Source organism: Pteropus vampyrus, unplaced genomic scaffold (genome assembly GCF_000151845.1).
Source record: "Pteropus vampyrus isolate Shadow unplaced genomic scaffold, Pvam_2.0 Scaffold206, whole genome shotgun sequence".
Taxonomy (NCBI): domain Eukaryota; kingdom Metazoa; phylum Chordata; class Mammalia; order Chiroptera; family Pteropodidae; genus Pteropus; species Pteropus vampyrus.
The window spans coordinates 2,421,359-2,432,256 of NW_011888987.1; the positions used below are offsets into that span (position 1 = coordinate 2,421,359).

General features: G+C 30.3%; 1 pseudogene; it reads left to right on the plus strand.

Moving 5' to 3' along the window:
- The first annotated feature begins 8,840 nt into the window (after nt 1-8,840).
- Nucleotides 8,841-9,052, plus strand: LOC111746942 (annotated as a pseudogene).
- The last annotated feature ends 1,846 nt before the right edge of the window (nt 9,053-10,898 follow it).

Below are 10,898 nucleotides of genomic sequence, written 5' to 3' on the forward strand. Positions count from 1 at the left end.
GTAAAACACAACCTAGGCTCTGCCCTGAAAATTTCTAAATAAGTAATATAGATAAGATATGGATCTTATCTAGCCTACCTAGACTACAAGTTAGAATATGATAAGTACATTAAAAGAGTACAAAGGCCATGTGGTGTGAGTTCTGAACTCTGAAAGATCATCCTGGGAGATCAAAGAAGCCTATATGGAGGGGATCCCAGGATTGGAAATGGTCTCTCAATGAATAAGCAAAATTTCTGTAAAAGAAAATATATTTGATAATGCTCTGAACAAAGAGATGCAAAACTAAAAATATGATAAGCTATATCTTAAGACTGACAATGATTCAGATTAACAGGAACATACTCAATGAGTCAGTGAGTAGTGGAGTACCTAAGAGTAAGTTAGATTTGAAATTGATGGGATTCCAATGTCAAAAGGAAGAGTCTGAATGCTATTCCTTAGGCAATGAGAGTATCAAAATTGTTATCAAAGCTGGAGAGTGATGAGTTTAGAGGTATTTTAAGAAAGTTAACTTTGACCTGTGTATAAAACGAAACCAGAAAGAGCTGGAAACTGGAGAAGGGAAAATCAATTGGAAAAAAATCTTAATAATAATCTAATGTGAGTACTATTATTTTATTTTACAAAGTGAGAAACTGAGGCAGAGCCAGATTAAGTAACTTGCAAGGGTGACACAGCCAGTTAACAATTAGTATGGGGAAATAAAAAGAGTTAAGTATTCAGGTAAAAAAAATTCATATGAAGAAAAAAGGTTACAGAGTCAACAAAATATTCATTAAAATGTATCAAGTTTATTCTATCCTGTAAGTAACTTTCATTTTTTTTAAGTTTTTTAAAGATGAGATAAAACTATTTTTGTCTTATAGACAATGCAGAAAGATTATAATACAACAAAGAGATTTTTAAATATCTATAGCTAAGCTTAGTATTGTATACAGTCCATCCCTGGATCGACTTCAGTAAGAAATAATTTCCCTGAGTGTCTGAAGAGGAGGTATCCAAATTGTAAAATAATTATCTCAGGAGAAAAAAAAAAAGCCAGTGAAAATTTGTAATTTATTAAACAAGTTTTAGACATTTAATTGCTATTAGATCCTTAAAAACAGTATCATTTTTAAAAAGTCTAAAAAGTGTTGATTCAAACTTAAAAATGGTCAAAATTTTCCAGTAAAAGATATCAAAACTGTTAAATCAATGGTAATTAAGTAAATAGGTAACTTTTCTCTAACCAAATAATTCACTCTCACATTTAAGGGATTGCTTCATTAATGAGAAATGGTAGAACTCTTTAGAGTTACAGCAAAAGAAAAACCAAAGGTTATCAATAAGGCAATGAAAAAAAACTAACACTTACTATAGTAGACCATGCAAAAATGAAGGTTTGCTTTCTTCTTGCTGCTTTAAATTTATAATTAACAAGTGCTTTCCCTTAAATATGAGATCATCAATGTTATTAAAAGATAAGACACATTCAATATATTACTTAAGGAGGTTGGAAACATGAACACTGTTAGCTATTATGTGCAAGATATGAATTAGAATACTGATATATTTTACACTTTAAGATTTTCAGAAATAACAGCAGCAAACTATTCTTACATAAATGTTGACTTAAAATAATCAAGGGTATAAAATAAGGGTCAAAATTTTATTTTAAATTTTGGCAGCCCAATCTTCTAATCAGGCTATGTCATAATATATTTATGTTTTTGATGCCCTTTTTATGACAAAAAAATAAACATAAAAATAAGAATAATTTGATGCCAAATGTGAATACCAACGTTCATAAATAAAACAAGTATGTAAATAAAGCATTTCAATCACCATTATGACTGTTATATTTTACAAATAGAACATTACTGAAAAATTTTATAAAGAATTCTTTTGTTTTATAAAGAATAAAACAGAAAGAAAAATAGTTTTATAATATTTGAAAATTAAAATATTTTATATCCTTTTAAACAAATTTTTTAAAAACGTGTTAAACATGTAAATCTTATTTGTAAAATACCATAAATAAATGTCAAAAGATACAAAGCAATATTCAGAAATAAAATAGAGGACATATACTTTAGAAAAACACTGCTCAATAATGTAATTATTTGCATTAGCACTTCTCACTATCGAAAACATTTTTCTTGTCCATTTTTTGAAAACATTTCTAGCAGTTTTAGGTGAAGAACCTAAGATGATAAAGGCCACAGTGCAGACTACTGTTAGCACCAGGTTTGACACCATTGCATATGTTGTGAAGCTAGCGGACACTTTCACAGAAAAAAACACTGGTACATCAATATAGCAACTGCAGTGCTATTTGTTAATGATACTAAAACACCTTCTTGGTGGTCTGATACTTGATTGTTCTATTAGTAAAGCAAGTTAAATTGTAATTCAGACTATTTACCTTTTAGATATCACTAAACTTTCCATGATTATTTTATTTACTATTTATAAATTTATTTTGCAAATTGTGAAAATTATATCAAGAATGTAAATAGAAGTGTCTCACACATTTAGACAGTTTTCACACTTTACCTTTCTCTGATATACAAAATTTGCATACAATATAATCTGATTTATTTCCATTTCACTTGCTATTAACTCTACCTTTTCTCTCTTATTATCTTTCCCTGTTCTTTCTCTCATTTCCCTCTTTGTCCTTCCTTCCTCCCTCTCTCTTTCTCTTGTTCTCTCTCTACAAGTTAACAGAACGAGCAGAAATAAAATTCTCAAAAAATAATGCTTAAATGCTTCCAACTTTACTTGGCCAGAATTTAATGGCAATGTTTACCTAAAGTAACACAGGAAAAGATACTCTATAGATAAAGTAAAAGACAGACTTATAGACATGGGAGGGAGGGAAAGAGAAGGGAGGTAGGAGGGAAAGGGAAAGGGAATGACAACAAGAAAGAGACTCAACATATGAGGAATGTATTTATGCTTTACAAGAGACAATATGGCCTGTACTTTTTCTCCCTCTAGAAAGGAAAAACACATTTGGGATATTGAAAAACACTTTCTCTTTTCCTTTTAATTTTGACTCAATTCTTTTTCAGAATAGAAATAGAAATAGAAATAGAAAGTAATACATAATAAAAGAGCAGTTTCCTAATTTTTAACAACTACTTTTACAATGCATGGTGTTTTAATAAGTCTTATATAATGGATATCTGAAAATAAAGCTAAAATGTGTACAAGAAGGATTCAAATCAGAATAATGAAATCACCACATTTAATTAAGTCTATCATGCCATGCATATGCAAACTTTGCACAAAAATATTAAACTACCCATGGTTATAAAATTAAAGCTTCACTTTCAGTTGAGTTAAAGTTAAAAGTAACTTTAATTATTCTTCAAGACTATAAACAAAATTAGTTTATTGTACAATAAACTAATATATGTGCCAAAGCAAACCTAGCAAAAACATTCCTGGCACAGAAAGCTTTGAGCTTATTTTAAGTGGAACAGGGAAAAATTAACCCTACATATAGGTACACTTGATTTTTAATTTGCTAAAACTTTGACAACAGTGCTTTAAAGTAGTTTGATTTTCACTTTCCCAATTATACTTATCATATATTGATTGCTGCATATATAAATCATACTTCTTTCTATGAATACATGGTCTCACTGGACTATCTAAATATCCAGTTATCTATTACTAAAATTGTCAGGTGTCTGTCATAGACAAGGTCTTATTTTTCAACTAAACATATTTTAGAAATGCTGACTAAAACATAAAAAAAAAAATCAAGGTTATCAAAGAAGGGCTACTCATAAGACAAATTGTATAGGTACATTATTACAAAGAGAGAGGAGGAGAACAAATAGACTAAATACATTCTCCAAATATTAAAAACAAAAACACAGAAGTCTCATATCAGAAATTTTACTCTCATAAAAATTTTGTTAATCTAATGAAAAGAATACTGTGGGTCATAGATATCAGTAATAGCAACCCTAAGTAACCATGTATATCACTTACACTTTGATTAACTACAACTATTTTTATTTACCCTTTAAACACTACTACTTCTTACCAGTAGGCAGCACTGTTACATTTTTTAGTTGTTACCAATGTTAATGTCACACGTGCCATATGTAACTTATTACACATTATCTGACTTTTGCTTGCATTTAGCCTCATTATATTGACTCCATGCTATTTATCTTGCAGATATTCTTCTCTTCCTAAAAGCAAAATTAGAACTAATAATAAAAAATCAGCAATGTCACATATAGTATACATGAACATCAAACAGAAAGTGTGTAATTAATGAATGCTATTTCTTCACTAGTTAATACTTTAATCTTTATTATAATTTAGAAGAAACTGCAATTAAGTGTAGTGTGAAATTGATTTAACGAGTTTAGTATAAAATATTTTTCATTTCTGATGTTATATACTCACTAAACTATTACGTTTATAGAAGGATTATATGGACCTTAATATTAAAATATTTATTTTTTAATTACCTATATATCCTCTTAGAAAAATGGATTAAAATATAATAAATTATTTAAAAATCCTTTACACAAAATTCATTAGGGAAAATGCCAATAACAACACTTGTAAACAATTTATATTTTACAACTTAATAAGAGGCCACCTATTCACTTGATGGAATCTATCCTACTTTAACCAAAATTATGATTTTCTACTTCATCAAAAAGCATGTAAATGTAAAACAGGCCAACATTAAAACATATTAAGAAAAATTCCTTGGTTCCTCCACTAACTAATCAGAGATACACAAAAAAGGACCTTTTAAGTTTAATGATACCTGCTCATTAAATGATGCTAAACACTAAAATATCATGAACAGCAGGGAATTTCAGTTTACATTAGAGAAAAAAAATAAAAGGGTAAAAATGACTGAAGTTGGTCAGCTCAAGCTGATAGGGCACTTCAAATGAATGACAGAAGAATAAAAGAGACACTCTAGGTTAAATTAGGTTCTCCTATTCCTTTTCTTGAAAGTGCTTAACTTCACAAATTTTATTTGAATTAGCTAAACTGCCAAAATCAAAGCAGATATAAAGTTAAACAGGCAACTACACTTCACAGTAGTTTACCTATTATACAATGAGTAAAATCTTAATTTTAAAAAAAGTGATTTTGATTTTTAAATGTGTGTATTCCTTTTCTTCACTGAGGCAATTGATGTGCTTCATTTCTGAGAAAACACTGCTACAAAGATTAAAAATATGCAAAGCTTCAGATACAATTTCATACAATTTTATTCTTTCATATATGTGAAACAATTTCCTTCCAAATACCAATATCTGATAATACTTAATAAAGTATTATGTAACCAATTAGAATTTACTGCACAATATTTTTCACATACTTTTAAAAAGTAGAACATTTTCCTTTAGTTTTTAACTTTTGATTTAGAATTCTCACTTACTAAAAGCATAGAATTTTTCCTTGCTTAAATCATATTTCCAAATTCTAATTTACATTTGCCAAACAGTGGCAATTCTCTAGGTAAACTGGACTAAATCTTGACAAAAGTGGTAATCATTTGTTATCAGCACCTCTCTTTCCATTCATTACTCCTTTCCCTCCGCTCAACTTAATTTCATCCTCATCTGCACTGTTTACTTTTTTTATAAATGGTAACACCATTCATAAAGTTACATACAGTATTAGCAAATTTACACTACCCTTCAAGGCAAACGAATGTCCATACAGGAAGGCAGAGAAAAGATGATTCTTCTCAACACAAAGAATAAGTGGCTGATTAATAAATGATATTGGCTTGTAAGAAGTATTTTAGTCCCAAGGGAATGCCCCTGAAAACTTCAAATCATACATTTATGCTTTTTGCTAACTTTAGTATGTATAACTGTTGTTATAGTCTGAATATTTATACCCCCACCCCATCTCTGCCTCCAAAAATCCATATGTTGATGGCATTGGGAGGTGAGGACTTTGGGAAGTGATTAGGTCATGAAGGTGGAACCCTCATGATGAGATTAGTAGCCTTATAAAAAAGATCCCGGAGAGATTCCCTCAACCTTTCAGCCATGTGTAGTTAAAATGAGAAGAAGGGCCTCACTAAGAAAGCTAGTTCTCACCAGACACTTAATCTGTCAGTGCCTTCATCTTGGGACTTCCTAGTCTCTAGAAGGGTGAGAAATAAATTTCCGTTATTTATAAGCAGTTTATGGTATTTCTGTTATAACAGTTAAATAGACTAAGCTATAAATTGAGAGGAACTGGAGAGGGCTCTCTCCTAATAGGACCTTTTCATAAAAGGTGGATAATTTCCTTATCACTTTAGAATATTTACCAGTATTTTCTAGGAATTTATAACTGTGCTTCGTTTAGCCCATTTAATTTAATTAATCATGAATTTAAAAATGTGGAAAACATAAAGGTAAGAGTAAAGTATGGTTTCCTCATATCACCATCATAGCATTTCTCAACTACTCCACAGAGCACAAGTTACCCAAGATAGTCTGCAATAAATACGTTCCACGGTATAAAAAAAAAAAAAAAATTGAGTCTCTTGTAGTTGCACAGTCAACTTATAAAAGGCTGTGAGAACTGTAAAAAATAATGATTTCCTTTTTTCATTAGTTAACTATTAAATCCCATATATGTACATTAGTGCTTTGGGAAACTATTTTGCAAGTTTGAGTCTTAAGAATTCCTTGCAAATGTTCTACCCAATCTCATATCAACAAAACTCTGATAAACTAAAAGCTCTGAGAAGCAAAAGGTGTTTTTTGTTTGTTTGTTGTAATTCAGTTGATAAAAGTTGACCTAACTTGAATTCGTATAGCAACAAAGCACAAACTAAACTGACATTAATAGAATGTTTGTATGCATATATTTCACTAAAGATATGTCATTATGTTTGATTATAAGATACTGCTCTGACTCTACAGGGGCCATTACATAATATACAGAATACCTACCATATTACTTTTCTTTAATCCAAAGAATTCTGAATTCTGAAATGTTATCTCCAAGGATTTAGGACAAAAGATTGTGGACCTGTATTGTGGACCTAAGCAGGTCAAGAACATAAATGCAGTTGGTAAGGAAAAGAGTCAGAAGAACAAACAAATCACTTGCATAAGACATGTTGCAGGATTTTTGTAATGGCAAAAGTCTAGAATATTCTATAACAAATTAGATGGTTTGAGTGAGCTTATTTACACCAGCCCACATAGTGCCAAGCACATAGTAAATCATCAATAAATATCTGTTTAATGAATTAGTTAATTGAGAAAGTCTAATGCTGACTTTGTGTAAACTGTTTAAGATAGGTGGATATTTATTTTTTTTACATAATATCTCTAGAGGTAGAGACTCTAGAGCTTCTCTTGAAGGCATCTTGACTATAAAAATATCATTCTTTGTAACCAACTACTTCTGCTTTAATTTTGTCTTTCTCTCATAGAAAACATGTATTAGAACTGGAAAAATAAACTCAATATTTAAATTTCTTCTCTTAGTTAAACAAGTCAGACCTATTTAGTCTTTCCTCTAGAAATGATATCTTAGAAATGACATGTAACTCTTTCATTTTACTCTCTTCGCTTTCTCTATATCCTTTTATTTTTGAGTTACAACCTAAGCTGTACACAGTATTTTTAGAAGTATGCTATAAATAACGTTCAATTCACTCTGATTTCATTTCAAATGCTAAAGTTTGCTATGCTTTGCCTTTAGCCACAGACGAGAGATCAGTACAGTACAGAGAGAAGGGCAAGGGACAGCCCTGGCCTTTGGCTCCACCTCAAAAATAAATCACTGAACTGCAAGACAATTACAAGCCTGAGACAGTTTTCTCTACTATTAACGTGGGAATGGCAATACTTACCCAGCAGCATTGTTTGAAGGGCTTTCAATGAGTTAATATATGAAAGGTGCTTGATAGGAAATAAGGAAAGAGATGTGATGGTAGAGGGGAAAAAGAGAAGATGGAGGGGACTGGGGACTGAAAAACTTGATGTTTTATGACCCTAATCTCTATAATTCAATGCTTTTAAAAAGCAAAAGTTTCAGCACAAACTTTCTAAAAGGATATGTATTAAAATGTTAATGGTGGTTTTCTCTGGGTAATAATATTAATAATTTCTATTGTTTCCTTAATATTCCTCCACATTATTGGAATCTATGATGATAGGTGTGTATTACTTTTAGAATTAGAAGTTAAATACATTTTTATTTTAAGAAAAAATGTTTCAATATTTAAAGTTTTAACTATGTGTAAAATTAATTCATGAGCTTCTTATTCCTCAAAAATTCTAGAGAAATGAGCTTTTAATATAAATAAAAAATTACTAGAAATGAGGGGAGCTTTACCAAATCTGTTCAAATTTTATTTTGTTGCATAACACCCTGCTCTCCTCCCCCACCAAAAAATTCCTTAACTATGAATGTTCATCTCATATTACTTATATTAATATATTTTAAAGTAGTTATTAATAAAGCAATGGTATGCCTCTGTTGTAATTTATTTAAAAATTACTAGTGTATTTGGACTTATTCTTCATTTTCATTGGTCTTTTGTATATTTTCTTTCGAAAGTTGTTCACAGTTTTTCCGTTTTCTATTTTGGTGTATTTTATTGATTTTAGAGGATGTTTCTATAACTATTAAGGACATTTAACTTTTGACATATTTCTTGCAAATATCTTCCCAGTTTATTTCATTTTTATATAATATGACCCTTTTCTCTTTGTGGTTCCTTTAATTTCTTCCTTATTTAAAAGCATTTTCTCAACCCAAGATTAAATTATTATTTGCATAATTTTGGTTAAGTATTAGATGGCAATTTTTCATTTAATTAAATATATTAAGAATTTGAAACAGCCTATGGAACTTGTTCCTTTTGCAAAATTGAAATCATGGCAGGTCCAGAAACTGATACCCAATTTCATTCACTGGTATCAAAAAATATTTCAACTCTTATATTCTCACAGGTAGAATAAATTGTGTAATGGCCACAAACAGAGGCACTGCTTTGCTGGTCATATACTTCAAGTTAAGGTCTAAAAAATCTTCAGCTATAAAAGCAACATAAAAGGATTCTAAACTGTAAACTGTTAGCTTCCCATGCCTGGAAAAGCTAATATCAACATATCATTTGATACTCAATTTGTACAATAAACTATGAACCTGGAACAAAGAATTTGACATAGTTTTGAAGAGTATGACTTTTTAATGAAAATAGCTAATTTACTTGACTTTTATTGAAAATCTATCCCTTTGCTCAGTTTAGAATGCTTTCCTCATTATATGTTAATTTTAAATAAAAGATTTATTATAATTCTTCCCCCAGTCTGTGTTAATACAATCACTCTCTACCCAATTTCTCAAGAAAAAAGAAAAGGAAGAGAAAAGAAAATAAAGAAAAGAAAGAAAAAAAAAAAAACTAAGTGTTATCTTTGAGGTTTTGCTTCTTTTTCCTCTTATGGAACGTCCTATCTCCCTTTTCCACTTTACAATCTATTTCAATATGATTCTTTGGCAGCGCTTTAATCATATTCATCAGAAATTACTTCTCCCTCCTTGTATACTACTATATAGCAGTACTAGTACTATACTTTTTGGGTTGACCCATTAAAACACTGGTTAGCATATTTTATGTGTGGGTGCTTTGCCATTGTAATAGATTAAAAATATCCAATAAAAATGCAGCGAATGAATGGCTATTTTGCCTACCATCAATTCTAGTTCTCACAGAAAACCTATGAAAATACTGCCATCATCACAAACTTACAAAAAAAGCTGCAAGTTTGGTACAGAGAAATTTTTTCCTGAGCTACTGGAGAGTAAGTTACCAAACTTATGCCCCATCACCTCTAAACACTTCAGTGTATATTTCTAATGATGAAAAATGTCCCCTACATAACCATCAAAATCGACGGTGATACATTTCTTCAAAATGGCCTTCAAAATCGACAGTGATACATTTCTTAGCACCCCCTGATATTCAGCCTCCTTTCAAGTTGAGTCACTTGTCCTAATAATGTCCTCTGTAGCAAAAGAACTCAGTTCAGAATCACTCATTGAATTAGTTTTCACATCTCTTTAGTCTGCTCCAGTCTTGAACAGTCTGGTCTCTCTTTGATTTTCATGATCTTGACACATTTAAAGATTAAAAGGCCGGTTGTTTTATAGATATCTCTTAATTTTGTTTTGTCAGTGTTTCTCACGGTTACACCTTTGGCAGACATAATACAGAAGTAATACTTTGTTTTGCTCATTACATTCTATCAGATGGTAAATGATTTTATTGTATCCCTTACGGTGTGCATTTCGATCACTTGATTAAAGTAGTATCTGCCAGCCTTCTCTGCCAGCCTTCTCCACTGTAAAATTATTATTTTCTTTATAATTAATAAACATTTTGTTGGGAGTTATTTTGAAACTATATCAATATCCCATTCCTCTATTCTTCATCAAACTTTTAGTTTATATGTGTGTATTCATATTTCCTTCTTTAGTAAATGGTTTAAAATTACTTACTTTATAATTAAATTACTTTATAATTATTACTTTGACTTCTCTTATGACAAGCAGAAGCCTCATCAAATTAGTTTCCATGTCCTTGTAGCTTTTTCCAATCATTCTTTAAGTTTTCCTTATTTTTTGGCACAAAGCTCATTTTCTAATTTCCTTGCCCCAGTTATACAATGAGGCATTTCTCCAAGGATCTCAGATTCCTTTTAGAAGAAACTGATATTTAGAAAGGAAGATCTGGTTCCTAGGTGTACTAATTGCTTTTAGGGTATTGATGTTTCCAGGACTTCCCAGTGAACAAAGTTAGAGAATATATGTTATATATTTACATCCACAGTGATTTCTATATCTTTATCCATAACTTTATCCATAGAGAAGAATTCACATGTAATTCCAACAACATA